We start from the raw sequence: 21,398 nt of genomic DNA, 5'->3' as shown, positions 1-21,398 counted from the left end.
GATAGCCAATTCCCAAGAAATATGAAACCAGAGTGTACTGGAAGCAGCATCAGCTACACTGTATGGAGGTCACTCTGTGTTCACTCAATTCATGGCCTCCTCCCTTCTCCCCCTATCAGACATGATACAAGAGCTCACTCACAGCAGTACTGAAGAACCTGTAATGTAAACCTGGACTTGCCAATATCAACCATCATTCCTGTCAATTTCTAAACAGAATGACATCCCCTTCCAAAAACCATCCCTTTAACCCATCTGAATGTAGCCATTTTATTCTACTGCAAAAAGAAAAACTGCAAAAAGAAAAACACTGAAATCACACATTCCAAATGCATGTTGTTCTCAGTAGTAATTTTGCACTGATCTCCTACTTAACACATCAGTCACCTGCTTCTTATTGATACTTCCCTTATATTGTTTCGAGTTACAAAAAAATTTTTTTTCATAGAAAAAAATAAGAGCAGTTGTAGGAAACTTTTTTGTAAGGAAAAAGAGCGCATTTTTATTGACTGGAATACTAGGTGATGAGGACAGTTGTAGGAAACTTTAAAAAAGGATAATGATGCTTCATTTAGTTCACTGTTTCACTTCCCCAGTAAGATCACTACAATCCAAAAGCAATACAGCTTAAGACAGAAACATGAGCAACAAGGTCAAAAGCATCTGTGTATGTGACTGCACTCACCTTGGTCCTCCTACTCCTTGATAAGTCATACCATTATCTGCACTAGCAATGTTGCACAAATAACAGACTGATGGAATCATGACTCCTTATGAAGGACTACACTATTGTAGCAATGTGGGGAAATCAGTCAGGGGGTGGGACTTGGGGGAGGGGAAATCCCAGACTATGAAATTGTACCATAAAATTCAAAAATTAAAAATTAAAAATTAAAAATTAAAAATTAAATAAAAATAAAAGAATTAAGTTACACAAATATTATCTCTGATGTCAAGGAAACTTCATACAAAATACAAGACAACAGATGCATAGGCAAACATGTACATACATATATTCTCATAGATGAGCTGTATAATGGAGATTAGTACACTGAGAATGAAGACACATTGCAGTAAGCATCTCTACTCCTGTATAAAAGGAGACCTCCCAATCAAACTGCTACATATATCTTAACAGGATACTAGACTTTCTATCATTGTCTATACCTAAACTGTGATCACTTAAATAGCAGAATGTTAGACTGTTGCTGAAGGACTATACTATTGTAATATGGAGGAAACCAGTATAGAGGATAGGAATTGGAGGGGTGGAAGGGGGAATCCCTATACCTATGGAATCAAAAATAATTTTTAAATCCTAAAAAAAAGTCATAATACAAGTAAACGTGTCAGTCTAAAAGGGTTTCATTAGGCCTAGCTGTCTTGCTTCCTTGGACTTAAAACATAAGTTTTTATTTAATCTTACCTCTTTTCAACAAGAGATAATTTCCTGAGGCAGGCAGGCAGGCAGGCAGGCAGGCACTGTGGCACACCAGGTTAAGTCACTGCTCGGGATGCCCTCACTCTAAGATGTCAGTTTGAGCCCTGACTGCTTTGCCTCTGCTCAGCTTCCTGCCAATGCGCCTGGGAAGGGGGCAAATGACAGCTCTAGTACTTGCAGTGCTGCCACCCATATGGTAGACCTGGTTCCTGACTTCAGCCTGACCAAGCCAAAACAAGTTGTCAGATTCTGGGGGAAGCAATTAGCAAACCAAAGATCTCTCTCTCCTTGTCTTCCTTTTCAAATATATAAATAAAACTCTTTTAAAAAAAAAATTCTGATTCTCCATGTGAAGTAAATCTACATTTATGTATCACAAACCAGCTGCATATATCAAATCAATACACCTACAAAACTATCATGGGAAATAAAATTTTTTTTTAAAAGTCAATGCAGGGTTTGGCATGTCGGCCTAGTGGCTTAAGTCCTCGCCTTGCACATCCAGGATCCTATATGGGAGACTGTTCATTGGCCCTGCTTGCCATCCAGCTCCCTGTTTGTGGCTGGGAAAGCAGTTAGCCCAAAGCCTTGGGACCCTGCACCCATGTGGAAGACCTGGAGGAAGCTCCTGGCTCCTGGCTTCGGTTCGGCTTAGCTCTAGCTGTTATGGCCACCTGGGGAGTGAACCAGCAGACAGAAGGTCTTTCTGTCTCTCCTCTCTGTATAAAAATAAATAAAACTTTTAAAAAGGAGTACAAAGAATTACATGCTGAGAATAAGCATTAAGTTAAAAAGTTACAGCACTTTTAAAAAGGAATGCAAAAACTGGGGCTAGTGTGGTGGCATAGCAAGCTAACCCTCTGCCTGCATTGCCATCATTCCACATGGGTGCCAGTCCATATCTTGGTTACTCCACTTCCAATCCAGCTCCCTGCCTATTTCCTGGAAAGCAGAGGATGGACCACATGGCAGACTCAGAGAAGTTTCTGGCTTTGGATCAGCTCTACACTGGCCCTTGATCTGGCCCTCTCTATCTCTCCTATTAATCTTCTTTCCAAATAAATCAATAATACATTTTTTAAAAGGAGGTATGCAAAAGAAGCCCATATGACATAGAACATATAGGAACTTCTGATGGCTTTTGTTCTTTCTATGTAACGAAATACCCTTTCTATGTAACAAAATGTTTTTCAAACATTATAGCATCCACATAATGCCCTGAGCATGACACTGGATATTCACCATCTCTCTGCTAAACTATACATAAGAAGCCAAAAGGACCATCTATAATCTCTTGCTATAAACTCAATAATTTGTTTTAATTTTGATAAAGTCTGAGGGACCCACAGCACCACACAAAAACATCAACTTCATTATCCCATAACAGACTTTATACCCAAGCCCTGAAACCAAAGCAGTCATGGGCAGTAAAGGAAAACCTCAACAGGATCTCACACCGGACAAATCCCTTCTTCAAAATGAAAACACCATTACATTTCTCAGGTAATCATTTTTAAGCAGCCTCCACAATCAAATTTCTGAAAGGGGGAAAGCTTTGATCAGCAATTTCCTCATCTCTTCCTCTTCTAAGTAACCTGAGCACGCTCAGAATTATCTTCTCCATTAACCTAATTTCCAGAACTTCATTTTCCATACTATTAATAATAGTTATGAGTTATACCACCATCCATTGCATTGCATCAGGTTTTTGAAGTCACAATAGTTGTTTTGGGCTGTTCAGGATGCAGTTTTGTTTTTAGCTCAAATCCAAGAAACAAGAGCTTTAGCCTCACTAATAACTCCAATCCCCCATCATTGCATAACAAATTACCCTAAAACTTGATAGTTTAAAATAAACACTATTTTAATATAGTTTCCAATTTTGCTGGGCAGGTAGTTAATCTAAAAAGTGCAGCTGGTAATTCACCTACACCATGTGACATCAAATGAGGTCACCATACTACCAAGCCAGTGAAACCTGATCTAACAAGTTCAAGATGGCTCCACTAATGTGGTTGGCTCCTTGGTGTGGATAAGTAAAACGCTGATCTCAGCTGGGGGTGTCAAAGAGTCCCAGCTGACCCAAGAGAACTTGACACAGCAGCTCCAGTCGTCTCTGGGATTGCCTGCAGCCCACATTGAGCAGTTCCAGCTCCTAAGCTTTCAATCTAGCTTCCTGTTGATGAGCATCCTGGGACACAACAGAAAACAGCTCAAGCACTTGAGTCCCTCCCACTCACTTGGGAACCAGGATGGAGTTCTAGCTCTGGTTTCAGACTGGCCAAGCTCTAACTGTTAAAGGCATTTGGAAGATCTCTCTCCTTTCAAATAAAATGAAACTTATTACTACTATTATTGAACAGATTATCCTAATGGAATGAACAAGCTGGTGTCAGGTAGGAATGCCCACTTGGCCACTGTGTCATAGCAGGATACCGTTGTTCAGAACATATCTCTCCAGCCAGTCTGACCCAACAAATCCAGGTTAACCTCAAAAAGGCACCCCCTTGCTCCTGAAGGCAGTATGCCAACGATAGGAAGAGCAGCCACCAGTTTCTTAGGAACACAGAAACTGGGACGATGTCACTTCCACAATATTCATCAACCACTTTTTACAACAAAGCCCACTCAGGACAAGAAATTGGGAAGGAGAATGTGGAGTTATAATTTAAACGGTATTGTAACGGGTGGATACATTCCAAAGATGGATCGTGTTGATAATCACACAACAATGTGGACACACCTGAGTATGTACGGAGTTGTACATTTAAAAACAGTTAAGTAGGGGCCGGCATAGTGGCATAGCATGCTAACCTTCCACCTGTGACCACTGTTTCATGTCATGGCTGCTCCACTTCCCACCCTAGCTCCCCACTGATGGCCTGAGAAAGCAGCAAAAGATGACCCAAGGCCTTGGGCTCCCGCACCCACACGGTAGAATAGGAAGACGCTCCTTGTTCCCACCTCTGACCCACCATTTGTGGTTATTTCAGGAACGAACCAGTGGATGGAAAACCTCTGTCTTTCAAGAAAAACCAACTTTAAGTTAAGCAATAACTACTATTTATTTTTAACCACAGTTTGTTAAACACATTCAGGGGATGTGAGGTGAATTTTCTCAAGGAGTAGGATCATGTCTCACTTCATTAGTCTTTTGGTCTTTTTTTCTTTGTATTATTTCCCCCAAGTTGAGGTTGAAAACCCATCCTTTGTGCTCCTAGGCACTCTGTACACCTTTCTTTCACAACACTTAAACACTTGGGAATTATTCCCAGCCTGACACTGGATTCTAAGTCTTAAGACAGCATAGGACCAGTCATTTTAAGGTGGCTCGGAGGCGGCCCGCTGAGCGAGGGACCGAGCCACCATGCCGCGCTGACAGGGGCACAGCCACCGCCGGTGGGGAGGGAGGGGCAGGAGCCGCCGCCTCGCGGGTGGGCGCCCTCTGCCTTGGCTTTCATCGCCTTACATGGTTTTGAACCCATGAAGCCGTGTTCCTTGAGCGAGGAGAGGAGTCTGCTGCGCGCACTATAGAATGTGGATGGATCTCTGCCAGGTGCGTAGTGACATCATGCACGCAGGCTCCGGTGAGTCCCCCTAAGTTCTTAGAGGATCGCTTTGCCTTTTGAATCAGAGAGCTGCAAAGTTCCATAAAGAATGGCCCTTGTGGATAAGCACAAAGTCAAGCACAGCGGTTCGACAGAATTTGCAAAGGTATCCGCCCCCAGATCATGAATGGCCCCCTGCACCCCGGCCCCCTTGGTGGTCCTACTGGATGGCAGAGACTGCTCTGTAGAGATGCCCATCCTGAAGCACCTAGCCTAAGTGGCCGTCTGTGACGTACAGTCTACGCAGGAACTCTACCAGAAGGTGCTGAACCAGGCTATGGGCGCCATGATGTACCACACCATCACCCTCACCAGAGAAGACCTGGAGAAGTTCACGGCCCTGAGGGTGATCGTGCGGGTCGGCAGCGGCTACGACAATGTGGGCGTCAAGGCTGCTGGCGAGCTTGCGATTGTCGTATGCAACATCCCATCCACAGCCGTGGAGGAGACGGCTGATTCCACCATCTGCCACATCCTCAACCTGTACCGGCGGAACACGTGGCTCTACCAGGCGCTGCGGGAGGACACGCGGGTGTAGAGCTTGGAGCAAATTCGGCAGGTGGCTTCGGGGGCGGCCCGCATCCGCGGGGAGACACTAGGCCTCATTGGCTTCGGTCACACGGGGCAGGCAGTTGCCATTCAAGCCAAGGCCTTTGGATTCAGCGTAATATTTTATGACCCCTACTTGCAGGATGGGATAGAGCGGTCCCTGGGCGAGCAGAGGGTCTACACCCTGCAGGACCTGCTGTACCAGAGCGACTGCGTCTCCTTGCACTGCAATCTCAAGGAGCATAACCATCACCTCATCAATGACTTTACCATAAAGCAGATGAGGCAAGAAGCGTTCCTGGTGAATGAGGCCCGCGAGGAGGGAGGAGAGGCCTGGTAGACCAGAAGGCCTTAGCCCAGGCCCTCAAGGAAGGCCAGATATGAGAGGTGGTCCTTGACGTCTAAGAGTCAGAGCCCTTCAGCTTTGCTCAGGGTCTGCTCAAAGATGCCCCGAACCTCATCTGCACCCCACACACGGCCTGGTACAGCGAGCAAGCCTCCCTGGAAATGAGGGAGGCCGCGGCCACCGAGATCCGCCATGCCATTACAGGTCGCATTCCAGAAAGCTTGAGAAACTGTGTCAAGGGCCAGGCAGCGTGGCCTAGGGGCTAAAGTCCTCGCCTTGAACGTGCCGGGATCCCATATGGGCACCGGTTCTAATCCTGGCAGCTCCACTTCCCATGCAGCTCCATGCTTGGGGCCTGGGAAAGCAGTTGAGGACAGCCCAAAGCCTTGGGATCCTGCACCCATGTGGGATACCCAGAAGAAGTTCCTGGATCCTGGCTTCTGATCGGCATAGCACCGGGCCGTTGTGCTCACTTGGGGAGTGAATCATTGGACGGAAGATCTTCCTTTCTGTCTCTCCTCCTCTCTGTATAGCTGACTTTCCAATAAATAAATAAATCTTTAAAAAAAAAAAAAAAGAAACTGTGTCAACAAGGAATTCTTTGTCACGTCAGCTCCGTGGTCAGTATAGATCAGCAAGCTATTCATCCCAAGCTCAATGGCGCCAAGTACAGATACCCACCAGGCCTTGTGGGCGTGGCCCCAGGGGGGCTCCTGGCAACCATAGAAGGGATCCTTCCAGGGGGTATTCCCCGGACTCACAGCCTCCACACCGTGGCCCACTCCTCCCAAGCTCCTTCACCCAACCAGCCCACAAAACATGGGGATAATCGAGAGCACCCCAAGGAGCAATAGCAGCGAATGCAGGACAGTGGAACATCTGGACATACTGGTGAAAGCAAAGGAATTGTCTGAACCTGGACAGAGGCATCATTGATGTTGCACTGTTAAAACAATGAGAGTTAGAAGACAGAAGATGTCTGCTTACAGAAGCACTGAAAAACAACGTGACTTATTAACGACCAACTTCTGTTATTGTATAAGTTTTCCATCTGTGCATCAAATCACCAAGAATAGAGCTTTTTCCTTTATCAGTCCCTGAGCACCTTGCTCTACAAGGTGCTCTACAATGCTGCATCAAAAGTTCCAAACATCAAATAAAAAAATGAGGAAATCCCCACCCTGCAACTCTGGTCCCTGCTGTCTACAGGGTGCATTCCCTCCTTTGGATCACAGGAAGATGGAATCCCTAACAAGTCTGCCTGAGTTGGACATCTGTGTGCACAGGATGGAAGATGGTGTGGGCTCCTGGATGAAGTCTCTCAGCTGAACTGCAGACTCAGCGGGCAAGCCGGCTGTGAGTTCAGGAACACCCTCTGATGATGTGAAAAAGAAAAAAATACTAAGTTTAACAAGCAGTTTGTACTCAAATATATTTTCTCGGTTTCAGATCCTGAGCTATTTTATTGAGTGGAAAGTCTTGAACTGAAAGGGTTCAGGAAGAATAATGTTGCATTTCCTTAAGTCTCAGGAAACACTTTTTATGGTGACTTGTCAAATTGTCTAGGAACAAACTCACTTTTTTAGACATTGATAAAGTCTTCTTTATTCACGTGATATTTTCTACAAGAACACTGCAGATGTGTTATTAGATGTGACTGATTTTAACACATCCTATTAGGTTTGTATCTAGTTCCATGTCCTACTCGTGGTCTTTGGTGACTCATCACCTTTTGTTGAAAAAGCTGGCCTATTTTCAGCCTTTGTATAGGTACATTTCTGTTTTTGTGACAAAAGAAAAACTTTAAAACTCCCAAGCAGAAAACTAATGGCTATCACAAATGTTTTGTTTTAGTATGAGTTACCGTTACTGTATTTGTTTGTTGTAAAGGTGGACATTTAGCGTTCAGTGCAGTTTTCAATAAAAACAAATTAAAATTTCTAAGAAAAAAGAGCATAGGACCCCATATGTCTTATTCACTACCAAACACAATGTTTAGCCCACTAGAAGTGCTTAAATACTGATTAGACAAGAGGATAAATGAGTTTCAGAGCAAGCATGGGCAGTTTAAAAAGCTTATGGAAAATGAATTTAAAGGATAAATTCATCTTGATACAAAAGTCTGCATCAGCTCCCTGGTGTTATGTGATTGACACAGGGAGGAAAAGAGAATCAGAAAAAACGAGACCTGAACGATCAGCTTATGTCTAGAAAAATCTAATGAGTTCAGTACAAAAAAAAAATCGAAATTCAACTCAAACCATGAGATTATTAACATTCCAAATGACACTATATACAGCAAGTCTTTGGTACACAGCATTGGTTAGTCCCCATACCCTGCACTACACTGAAAGGATAGGGATAACTGCTAGTATTTGTTATGCCTTAAGTTTATGTCTCAATTAGTTTGACAAGTTGATTTTGAACAGTGAAAGTCATCTTTGAAAGGTCCATTTACACTTGTGCAGATAATCAGCATCTGCTTCTAATCAAACTGAGATGATTAGCAAATTAAACACTTTAATTAGAATTTTGCATAATTTAGGCAAATTATACTTCTTCAAATTAAGAAGGTGAAACAGGGTGCATTTATTAGAATTCTTTTAAACCTATATTATTAACTAATTTAGCCAAATGTAAAGTAAAACAAAGAAATATCAATCAAGTTCAGCTTCATGTGCTGAAACTTAACCCTTTGCAATATTTAGGCTAATTCTGTTATCTGGGGTCAACTGACACAAAACTGAGAGAAGTATTTTATCTCCATTTCTCTTTCATCTCCCCAGATATCAACTTTATTCGAAAAGATCTGGGTGAAGACTTGTTAGATTCAATTAGCATTTAAAAGCAGGAGAGGAGGGAGGGAAGAGTTTCCTTCCCAGTTCACCACTCAGTACTGAATACTACAGCAGCAAGGTTAGTTCACTTGGGCATCCACCCAACCATACAACAGAAAAGCTCTCATAAATACGTCAGTGGCCTGTCAGAGAAAAACAAGACATTGCCTGTTACCTACAGTAATGTTGGCTTTAAAAACAAAAAACAAACCAAAAAAAAAAAACCTATTTCCTCTTGCAACCCATCCAAAACACCCTTAGAGTTAGCAAAGTGAAAGGAAATAACCATGGGAATTCTTAAAATACTTTAGGCAGGGCCTGGCACAGTACACTAGTGGCTAAAGTCTTCACATTGCATGCCCAGAATCCCATATGGGAGACTGTTCACATTCCAGCTGCTCCACTTCCCATCCAGCTCCCTGCCTGTGGCCTGGGAAAGCAGTGGAGGACTACCCAAGGCCTTGGGACCCTGCACACCCGAGGGAGACCTAGAGGAAACTCCTGGCTCCTGGATTCAGATCAGCTCAACTCCAACCACTGCAGCTGCCTGGAGAGTGAACCAGTGGAGAAAAAAATCTTTCTGTCTCTCCTCTTTCTGTATGTCTGTCTTTCCGTTAAAAATAAATAGTTTTTAAAAAAACTATCAGTAATAGGTGCAGGAATTTAACCTACAGGTAAAGGCACTTGTATCCAGGCCGGCACTGCAGCAAAGCTTTTTAAGCTGCCACGTCCAGCAAAGACATCCCAAGTGGATATCAATTCAGGTCCTGGCTGCTTCACTTTAAATCCAGCACCTTGCTGTTGTGCCCAGGGAAGCAGCGAAGGATGGCCCAAGGCTTGGGCCTCTGCAATCAAGTGAGAGAATCAAAGAAGCCCCTTGCTTCAGACTGGCCCAAGCCCTAACCATTGCAGCCATTGGGGAAATGAAACAGCAGCTGGAAGACCTCTTAGTCTCTTGCCAACCTCCTTCTATAACTCTATAAATCACACACATACAAAAAAAGACATTCGCACCCCACAATGGGGTGCCTGGGTTTGCTGTACACCTCTAGCTCCTGACTCCAACTTTCACCAACACAGAGCCTGTAAGACAGCACTGACTGCCCAAGTTAGCTGGATTCCTGCTGACCATGTGGGAGACCTGGCCTGAGCTCCTGTTTTGGCTCTAGTGCTGCCCTACACAATGATAGTATGTAGGAAGTAACTCCGTGAACAGGAGCTCTGTCTCCTTTCCCTCTACTCTCTTTCTCAAAGAAAAATGAAAATTAGGTCAGGTAATAAATAACACAGCGTAAAGGATAATGGAGTAAGCATATATAATTTATAACATGTTAAACCCTAATTTCAGATAAAACCATAATCTTAGAGATAGCCACCGTGTTCTACAGTTCAACTTATCAAAAATTTTTTGAAATTCAAAAGCAGGTTTCTGCTCATGATCAGACAGCAACCTACTAAAAATTTCTTTCCTGTTATAAATATTACCCAAACTGTGGCTTTCTATACGTGTGCGCGCATGTGCGGGCTGCTGTGCCAGAGGAAGTGGTAAACAAAAGGAAAAATAATCAGACCAAAGTGATATTAAAAGGGGTAAGAAATTCCCAACCATTTTAAATGGCATACAGTTAAATAAAATAAAAACAGGATAGACAGAATAAGATTTCTTCTTTAAATCCAAATTCTAATGTATATGCAGATACTCATATTCCAAAACAACTTATATCTAGAAAGCCCAAACAATAGTGCTGATGTACGCTAATCAACCAAAGAGTTCCAAATTGTTTCTTTAAGGACTTACTCAAGTGGCAATATTTTTAATGTAATTTAGTTCTCTGCATTTACAAGCACTCAGAAAATATTAGCTGGTTCACTGACTAGAAAAATCCAAAGGATATTTATTTTTTTTTAATGCATTTCACCATGGATCCCAATTAGTCAAGGAATCAACAGTCTAGGTTCCAGCAATTAAAGCTCTGAAGTGATGATATTTCATTAAAAGGAAAATACAGATTTCTCTTAATCCTTAGAGCACCAATAGGATAACTAAAATGAAAATGTAAGAGGTTAGAACTTTAGGTATAAATGTAATTAATATTTAGTCTTTAGACAGGGAGGTAGAGAGAACATCTCAGGCACCTAGAAATAGTTCCTATTATCTGAATACCTACAGGATTGGAGTTTGATTCTCCCTGCTCCAAAAATTAACACAGCCTAAGATCAACAGACTCAGATCAGCTTAAGGAGCCAAGATTGATCTAGATGGCCTGTAGCTTCTCTCTCCATCTCTCCTGCTCTCTATAAATCTTTCAAATAATAAATCTTTTAAAAAAAAAAAGACTTTTTATAAAAACACTTGAAAGGGAATTACATAACATTAGTTCTAAGATTGCTCTCTAATAAGTTATAGCAAGCTGATTTGACTCATCTACCAACCACCAAGACAGGAACAATAGGACCTTAAAAGGAAATGAAAAGGTGCCATAGGTAGATTGCAGGCAATGTCTGCCAGCTTCCCAAAGAATCCATGAATATTCATTCCTTTAATAGAGTGCACCTCCCCTCTCACTCAAGGAGCCACACAATGTTAAACACATTGCAGACGTGGGACCACTCCCGCACAAGCAGGCTTCACTGTGCAAAGTGCCTTTGCTTTCTTCAGTAACACCCTTGCTGCTCACTTAGTCACTGTTCTCTGACTTGTTCCAGAAGGGACAAGCTCCTTCCTGAAGAAAAAGAGCTGCCAGTTTTATTCATTCACTATTTAGCAATCCCCACTAGCCATTTACTATCAAAACAGAAGAAAAAAAAACATGCAAATCCTGCAAAAACAACTTCAAATTCATCTCATTATTTTGCTCCCTTCTGAATTCAATGTTCTTGGAAGGCATAGTACGGTGCTTTGGCTCCCCCAAATGACACTTCTAGAATATACTAATCCACAACAGGAAAAAAAAAAAAGCTGATGCCAAATATTGGGTTCCTTGTAGCCATTTTCATTATAAAAAATCTGCCACATGCCCAATTCAGTTTTAGTACCTCCAACCCACATTACTGCACTCTAAAACTACTGGAAGGAAAACACTGCATATTCACCCAGCAGTTACCTCTAAGCCACAAAAGCCAAGGAATCAGAAAACAAGGGGAATAAAATTAAAAATGAAGCTCTTTACTAAAGTCTGAACTACATGAAGTCATTACATGCTATTAAAAAGGAAGGAAGGAAAGGAGGAAGGAAGAAAGGAAGGGAGGGAGAGAGGGAAAAGGGAGGGAGAGAGGGAGGGAAAGAAAGAGAAAGGGAGAAAGAGGGAGAGAGAGAGAGAGAGAGAGAGAGAGAGAGAGAGAGAGAGAAGGCAAGGCAAGGCAAGGCAAGGCAAGTCTTGGGCTGGTCTCATGGATGGCTCAACAAGCTAATCCTCTATACAGTGGTGCCAGCATCCCATAAGGGCACCAGTTTACGCCCTTGCTGCCCTACTTCCCTTCCAGCTCCCTCCTTGTGGCCTAGGAAAGCAGCAGAGGATGGGTGAGGTCCTTGGGACCCTGCATCCATGTGGGAGACCCAGAAGAGGTTCCTAGTTCCTGGCTTTGGATCGGCTCAGCTCTAGACACTGTGGCCATTTAGGGAATGAACCAGCAGATAGAAGACCTTCTCCATCTCTCCTTCTTCCTAGAAATCTGTCCTTCAAACAACAGTAAGTAAATCTTTTTAAAAGACTTTTTATATAAACACCTAAAAGGGAATTACATAAAATTAGTTCTAAGATTACAACTCAAAGTTCCAATTTGAGAAAAATACCACTGCTAATCTTTTGTTCAATTGCAATCATTAGGTATAAATTCTAAAGTTAGAATAATCAGAATCAGTTCACTGTGAGGTTTTGTTTTTGGGTTTTTTGGTGGTTCATTCTGTTTGTTTTGCTTGGTTGGTTTTTTGTTGATTTTTTTTTTTTTTTTTAGTTTTGTCATTTTATTGGAGAGATGGAGAGGCAGATTTAAAGCAATCCCCATGCAGTGGTTCACTCTCTGGACACGTGCAGTGGCACAGCCAGTGCCCAGACAGAAGCTCCATCAAGGTCCCACATGAGTGGGAAGGACCCAGCCACTATCACCCAGGGTGGACACCTACCAAAAGTTAGAATCTGGGATTACAGCCTGAAACTGAACCCCAAGAACTCCATATGTGAAAGTTCTAACCTGCAGCTTAACTTCTTCTTGAATGTCTGCCCTAACTTACCACATGCATAACCAAAATACTCAATAAACATCAAGACAGCTAACCTTTACTAAGTACTACATACCCACCAAGCTCTGTGTACTTCATGCACTATTAATAGTCTCACTTCAGGACATGTTTTTCCCCCATTTTATGGTAGAAGAAAATGAGACATTGAAATCTACCAAAATCAAATCTACTATCGAATGAATTTTCTAGGTCTTTTCACTCATACCCTTCCTCTTAGAGTCTTCTTTTCCAGTTTCAAACAGTATTCCATCTGGTACTTTGATTACATATTGTTAACCATGAACTCCTAACATTTTAATTGTCCACTGCCTATCTTCATTGGCCCAACAGCACTCCCAAGCTATGTCTTCAAAACCAAATGTACTATCCTGTCACCAAAAATATTACTATTTTATTGTCCCCATCAGTACCAACAAGAAGTTATTCTTGTCCTTTATACCAGCCAGCTTGCAGTTATCCTCACTTCCCATTCCTTTGGGTACCAAGGCTTCTTGAGGCTACTTCAAAAATGCCCACTATTTGTGTCCACATGTTTCCATTCCCATAGCTACTGCTATGGTTCATATTCTCTGTTGATCCTCATTTCATCATTCACTCATTCAACAAATAATTCTCCTTGTCACTAGGACAGTGGCAATATACTTCTAAGACTGTCTCATGTCTCAATGTTCTATTTTACCTAGCAATGTTGAATCTCAATCCTCTACTTCATTTACTCATTTGTTGCACATACCTTCCTCAGATTGTTACTCTACCTCTCAAAAACCTCCTAAACTTCCCACCTACCCTTTACTTAGCCTTGTCCTCTACCCTTTCCTACAATTTAATGACAAACTTCTTTGCCATAAAAATGTAAAATCATGGATAGATATCAGCCTAGTGGTTAAACTCCCATTGGGATGCTCACATTCTGCATTAGAGTACCTGGGTTCAAATCCAAGCTTTCTTACCAATCCCAGCTTCCTGTTCATGTGTTACCTGAGAGGCAGTATTCTTGGGTCCCCACCACAGGCTTGGAACACCTGGACTGAATTCCAGACTCTCTAGCCCCACACAATCGGACCCACGGCAGGTATGTAGTGAGTGAACCAGCATATACAAACTTCCTCTCAACCTGCTAACTTCCCAATCCCCTCCTCCCTCTTTGTCTCTTCAATTAAAAAAGTAAATCAAAAAGCAACATTAATGTGGAAAATACAGAAATGCATTTCCTTGATACAAAAAGAGAAGATAACTAAAATGCCACTAAATAAACCAAGTATTTGACACCTAAAATACCTTCAGGAGTACAGACTATACCAAGTTTAGGAAAAATGGAGTGAAGGATGCCTGCATGTGAAAGGATAGAAGCAGGACTCAATAGGGGCTAGTTTTGGTGGTACCACTTAAGCTGCTTCCCGCAGTATCGGCATCTTATATTGGAGTGCCAATTCAATTCCCAATTTCTCAGCTACTGATCCAGTTCTCTGCTTATGTGCCTGGGAAGCCAGCAGATGACAGCCCAAGTTCTTGGGCACTTGTCATCCAAGCAAGAGACCAGGATGGAGTTTCAGGCTTCCACCTGGCCCATCCCTAGCCACTGTAGCCATTTGGGGAGTGAATCAGTGAATATACATTCTCTTTGACTAGGCTGCTTACTTGCTCTCACTCTGCATTGCAACTAATTCTGCTTTAAATTTAAAAAGATTCACTAAAGCCCCTCCCAAACTCCATGTATTCACCTCCTCATTTACACGTCCATCTTCAGCTTAAAAGCATCCAGATTCTACATGCCAAAGACTGCCTGCTGCTCTGTTAGTGACTCGTCTAATTGTCTAATTACACACATGCCCTCACTAGCCCAATGTGACTGATAATGTGAGCCTCCTGGGATGATGGTAGTGAGCAACACCATTTTGAGCATGTTGTACGCAAAAAAGTTAAAAACAGTGCTTGCCAAAATATAATCCTGACCTAAGTACAAACTGAATGTCATGTACCAAGGAAGACAAACCAGATCTCCAGGCCAGGTGTGGAACCACCATACTGCTCATCCAATAAAACCCCTGCTCAGTTCTCATCATTGAGCTCACTGGCAGAACCTTTGCTCGCCATGGTCTTCTTCCTTGAGCTTCAGCGTAAGACCCAAATAAACCTGGGTTGTGTTGCATCTTGGCTTCTTGTCAAGAATGTGGGGTTGGTGTCATGTGCTCAAGCTAGGAGGCATGGAAGGGCTTGCCACTGCTGGAGACTAGAAGGGAATGACTTGATGCCCTGTATGTCCAGCAGGTCCTCGAACAGAGCTCAAGTGGCCATTTAGCCTTCTCAATGGAATAAAACAGATCACTCCAACCCCAGGTCATTACTAAGCATCCCTAGGCCTTTCTGAGTTTTTCTTCAGGGTCTACAGAAGGCTAAGCTAAATTTCCTAGGTCCCCTTGTCCAAAACCAAAGTTCTCCCAATGGTTTACGATGCCTGAAGTTTCTCTAGGATATTGTTTACACTATTGTTATCACTATCATTATTGGTTAACATGCAAATAAATACATTTTTTAGGAATTAGGATTATTTTTGTGACTGAATCAATCCCAAGACTGGATGTTGTAAGCTATCATCATAAAAGGATGACCTCTAGGAATCTTACAAAATGATTCAAAAACCAGAAACTTCACTACATGTTTCCACAATCATAGGAAAAAGGCATTCTTACTAAAATTCTATGACGACATCTCCAAGGAGAATAAAGACTCTGAGGACACAGCCATTCTTAATCCTTGCTCTCTGAGCTGTTTGCTTGTCCTATTCTCCCAGGATTCTAGGAAGCTTTACATTCACTCTAGATGAGGAGCTCTGAACTCTGTTTACAAAGGAGACTACAAAAAAGAAGAATTGTTATGATGCTTTTGGTTCTCTCTTTCACCTATTAGCTCACAAGTGCAGGAATTACGATATTGAGGATTTAATTTAAGGAGATGATTTTCTACAAGAGGAAAACATCCAGATACAAGCTCAGTTATGAAAACAATATATCTATCTGTTTGACAGCTTCTCAGTGTTAGTGAAGTAAACAATACATTAAGAAATGTTTTTTAAAAAAAGTAAAATTATAAGCCAAAACTACCTTAATTTCCTACATTGATGTAAATCTCTAAACTCACACCTGTGTTTGTAGATGGGCCCTGTCACCTTTAAATGCCAGCACGCACTCCATTCCATACTGTGCTATGAAGAAATCTGTTTATATATTTAGCAACATACCTTGTGATTCACACAACTCAAAATATCCAGAAGTCCGACTAAGAGGCAACTTATTTAACCTCTCTGAGCTTTTGTTAAGGATTAAGTTATACAATCCATGTAAAGCATTTAGCAAATTGCCTGGCACTCAATAAATACTTACTAAATCCCAGCTATTAGCGATTAACTTCTGTGCTCATCTCCTTACATCTTTTGTAAATCCAAATCTTAATAAGTTCACTTCTTACTTGGTAATCAATAAATATCTATTCCTTAGGAAATAAAGGATACCATACAAGTTCATGAACAGTCCCTGGGATTTTAGGACTCAAACAAAAATCTTGCTCCTTGACTGAACTACAGGGAGCTGGAATGTATCTGGATTGAGCATGAAAGCCAAGGAGGCTGCCAGTCACTGACAGACAGAGAATAGAGGCAGCTGAATTCGATGCCCCATCCTTTGGATGCCTTCAGAAGGTTCAGGAGGAGTGAAAGGGATTTATTCAAAAGCTCTGAAGTAATTAGAAAGCTGCTGTTATCCAACAGCAACCACTTCCTCTTGTTTTTGTAGCTCACACTTAGCCACTCAATGACAGACATCATAAAATGGTTATGTATTTATGATTCCATTAATCCCCCATATCCATTGTTCTCACTCACCCAAAAGACCTAGGGTAGGGCCATCCGATCTACATTCTGAACCAGTCCATGACACGAGACTTAAACCCAAAAGGATTAAGTTTTTCAGAAAAGTTCAAGACAATAAGGCCACAAAAAACACAAAATGAAAATAATGTGTAAAAAAGCAGGTATAGATTAAAAAACTCAGCAATATTTTTCAGAATATTTTCAGAAATTGTGATTAACACTTCACAATGGAAATATTCAATTACAGATGACTTCATACTAATGATGTTATCAGCAAAACCGATATCTATATTTAGATGGTAAAAGAATGAAGTGTGTATGAACGTAGATATTTCAAAAAGTTCATAAAATTAAGAGTTTTTTGCCCCAAAATAAAGATTAAGCCCATGTATAATACTTATTAAACATTTCCCAAAACCCCTGAGGACTCTTGAGTGCATGTGAGTTTACACATGTAACAACACAAGACAATCAGTATGTAACTCTAAATGTGGGAAATTCAAAATCATGTATTTTTTCCAAGGACAGATCATAGGCAAGGAGAGTCATCAGCAACAAGAATATAACTAACTCTATTCATAAGTTGTACAAAAACTTAAGAAACCACTTTCTCAAGTTGATTTTTTTAAATATGTTCAATTTAAACTTCAAGAGTAATTCAGTTTGAATTTTTTCATTGAACCATAGCATCTCTAGGTTTAAACTATCTTATGATGAGCAGAATCTAATTTTGCAGCTAGATAGAGAAAATCCAAATTTTGTGAATTCTTAAATATTGCCACTAAAGACCATCGGTCAGAGTTTTTTTTTTTTTTACATATATACATAAATGATTAGACCTTAACTGAAAATTTAACAATTCCTATCCCTATCCTCCAAACATAATATTTATCAACACTTTACTGTAGCTAACCAATAAGTATAAAATAATGTATGGTGGGCTTCCATAATTATTTGATGCCAAAAAAATCACAATGAGAACAAAGTAGCCCTGTGCATATGCGTTGCCAGGATAAGGAATGCCCACTCCACAGGCCAGTTAAGGCCCAAGAATTCATTTGAACTGGCCTTGCCAAGGCAACTGCAGGAGGACTCAAAATTCAATAAAATTCAATTTTTAAGGTGATAATTTTATATGACCCACAAATTATGTCATAAATTTCCAAGAGGTCCTTGGTAGAAAAAAGGTTCCCCATTTAGAAGAAAATCAAAGGCATTCAACTGTAAAAGAAACACACGGACAGCTCTGTCTCAATCACTTCTTATTTAGACCCAGAACACACTGAGGTGTGCGAACGAGCAAAATAACTCATTTCCACATTTGTAGAAAAAGCTCACTTCATTTTATGTTTGCCACCCGACACATTTAACCCTGAGAAAATGTAAGTTTTCATGTTTCTGTGCTCATCATAAAAATGTCTAGTCTTCATGAAACAGAATAGAGATAAGTCTTTTCAATAAGATTACTATTTTCTTTAGAAATGAATTCAAACATTTACTCAACACTTAGCTATTTTTGTACTTTAGAAAAGAACCAGCACCCTGGCCTATTGCACAGCCTTGAAACATAAAAATACTCATTCTCCCAGTCAGAAGATAAGTAATTCTTAACCTAAATCTATTCAAGTTCCTGTATCCTCTTTCACAGGGCCTGCTTATTGAGTTTTAGAAAAAAAATCCAGATTAGGGAAAATCTGCTACATTTTGTCTAAGCCAGGTCTCAATCTTGTCAGCTGGGTTGTTCTCCCTTCTCCATGATTTTCCATTCCCTACCACACTTGGACCCTTGGCTATAAATGCTCACTGTTCCCACTGAAACAACTTGAGCTCATCTCTCTCCCCACTCCAAACTTCATGGCAAAACACCCTCCTTGAAGTAAGTTTTACTTCATCCTTGACAAACATGATGAATAATTTCTTCCCTTAACACCCTTTGTCTGCTAATTCTTTCCCCCTTGGATGCTTTTAGGTCTGGACTTTCTACCCAGAGCACTGATAGTCCGTGTCCTATTATATTACTTCACTCTCTTCCATACTCCAACTCCACTGTTGTCAATGTTCTAACAAAAACTTACAGCCAGAAAGTTTTGTCAGAAGATGTAGGAAAAGCCACGCAGATCAAACATCTACATATCCTGCTTCAGTTATGTCACCAGACTTACTCTGTATCAAGATATAGAGAAGCTGCACAAGTCTCTCCATCCTGCAACTATGGCACTGAAAGTCAATTGCCAACTTATTAGCAGGCTTTTAATAAACTGTGATCTTGGGGGATGGAAAAAGAGCAGCATGTATGTCAGGTTAATGACATCTTTATAAGTTAATAGAAATTACATAGACCACATTCCAGATAGCATACAACAATCAAAACTGTATCAAGTAGCAATGGAAGTATTATCATTATAGTAAAATCTTCAACAAACCATGACCATCTCAAGTCTAACTCGCAAGTATCCAAGAAAAAATGAAAGACTATTGGGAATATTTACAAATACAATGCACATAAAACACTAAATCCTATGTTGCATAGAGGAAAATATTTAAAAGTTCCTAATAAACTCAAAACCAATATTCTCAATAATGGATGAAAAATGAATGTTAATTCAGGCTTGCTGAAAAAAAGTTACTAACCAAGACAGACACAAAATAAATTCTAAAAGAAAAGGAAATATCAAGCTATAAGGGGTAATACATTTTAGATGTTTGAATAAGGATAAGAAAAAGTTATTTGAAAATAAGCAAAATAGGGGCCAGTGCTGTGGCACAAAAAATAAAGCTTCCGTCTGTAACATCAGCATCCCATGTGAGAGCCGATTCCAGTTCCAGCTGTTTCACTGTCTAACCCAGCTCCCTTTTACCGGCCAGAGCAAAGCAAGAGAAAATAGTCCAAGTGCATGGGCTCCCAATACCCACATGGGAGATGCAGATGAAGCTTCTTCCTATCTACTGGCTTCAACCTGGTCAAGCCATTGCAGCCATCTGGGGAGTGAACCAGTAGATAGAGAATCCCTGTCTGTTTCTGTCTTTGTCTTTGTCTCTCTCTCCAGCTCTGCCTTTCAAATAATCATCTTTTTAAAAAATCAGAAGGAAAGGGAAAGGTAAGTTTTACATGTACTGGTTTTCACCAAGCCAGGCAACAAGGGAACTACCTCACTTGTCTTCAGTATAATCTCTTACTGCCTTAAATATAAATATTTCAGCAATACTAGTTCTTCATACTATATAGTGCAATTTTCACATGTGATGCAATGAATACTCTCAAAGAATCTTCTCCTTCACCATTCCTACCTTTCTGTATTATTCTAATGAAGCCAACATCCTGGCATTAGATCCAATGAAACTTCAAACAATATGGAGGTTTTAAAAAACAACCAAGTAAATAAGTTGCTGTCAAACTCAAACGCCAAGGTACAGACATCCTTTGTCTATGAGGCTGACACTGTCAAGGCCTGACCTTTTCTTAACTGGCCAACTGAAAGAAGCTTTAATACAATCCATCTAACCTTATGCATTCACCTTTAATGCGACCCAGGGTTACATCAATCAACTCCACAAAAAGAGATTCAAAGTAATCCTAACAGACACCACTATCCACTTGTTTTTAATCCTTCTCAGAATTCCATATTAAAATCCAAGCTATTTATACATATAAAAAATACTAATTTGGGGTCTGCACGGTGGGGTAGCATGCTAATCCTCTGCATGGTCTAACCACATCCTGCATAGGTGCCAGTTCATATCACAGTCGCTCTACTTTTCATTCAGAACCCTGCTGATGGTCTGGGGGGAAAAAGGAAGATAGCCCAAGTCCTTGGGCCCCTGCACTCACTTGGGAGACACAGTCTCCCAAAAGGCTCAGCCATTCTGGCCATTTGGGTAGTGAAATAACCAATAGAAAACCTCTGTGTCCCTCCTTCTCTGTAAAATCTGCCCTTCAAATAAAAATAAGCAGATCTTTTAAAAAAAAAACTAATTCTGCCTTTTTGAATATTTGGAAGATTTTCTATCCTATATGATAAAGATTCAGAATCTACTATCTACTGGAAATACAAGTAGAGAGTAAAAAAACCAGAGGATCAATGTACAACCTCAATCAGAAAGAGAACATAAAGCTCCAAATCTGGCCCATTCATCGTTTCCTATTTTTAATCCAATAAAATATAGCATACATGAAAATATGAAAAACAAAATTTAAAAGATCTATGCAAAGAAATTAATGATCCCTTTTTCTCTACATATTTCTCCACCAACAGAAGCAAGGCAACTTGTAGCATTGCTTCTTCTAATCTAACAGATTTATGTTACTCAAGTAGAAATAGAAAAGTCAATATAAAGGTCAATGTAAAAAAAATCACTGCAGCATTCAGGGAACTAAAAACAAGAAATGCACACAAGTACACTGCACAAACAATAAGTGTAAGCAGACTAAAACATGTGTGCCGGAAATCCACCTTCTGCAGCATGGAAACCAAAGAGGTCCTGAGCTCACCCACATTCCAAAATTTCCTTCTG

General features: G+C 40.8%; 1 protein-coding gene and 1 pseudogene across 1 annotated transcript in view; one reads left to right on the top strand and one right to left on the bottom strand.

The window, feature by feature from the left end:
* Positions 1–21,398, bottom strand: part of PRIM2 (DNA primase subunit 2) — a 270,527-nt gene that overhangs the window by 230,792 nt on the left and 18,337 nt on the right. The gene's annotated exons all lie outside the window — the stretch shown is intronic.
* Positions 5,099–6,798, top strand: LOC121158691 (annotated as a pseudogene).

The sequence above is a fragment of the Ochotona curzoniae genome, unplaced genomic scaffold (genome assembly GCF_017591425.1).
Source record: "Ochotona curzoniae isolate NIBS_2020 unplaced genomic scaffold, NIBS_Ocur_1.0 contig_3819, whole genome shotgun sequence".
NCBI lineage: Eukaryota > Metazoa > Chordata > Mammalia > Lagomorpha > Ochotonidae > Ochotona > Ochotona curzoniae.
This window is presented reverse-complemented; position numbering and strand designations above follow the sequence as displayed.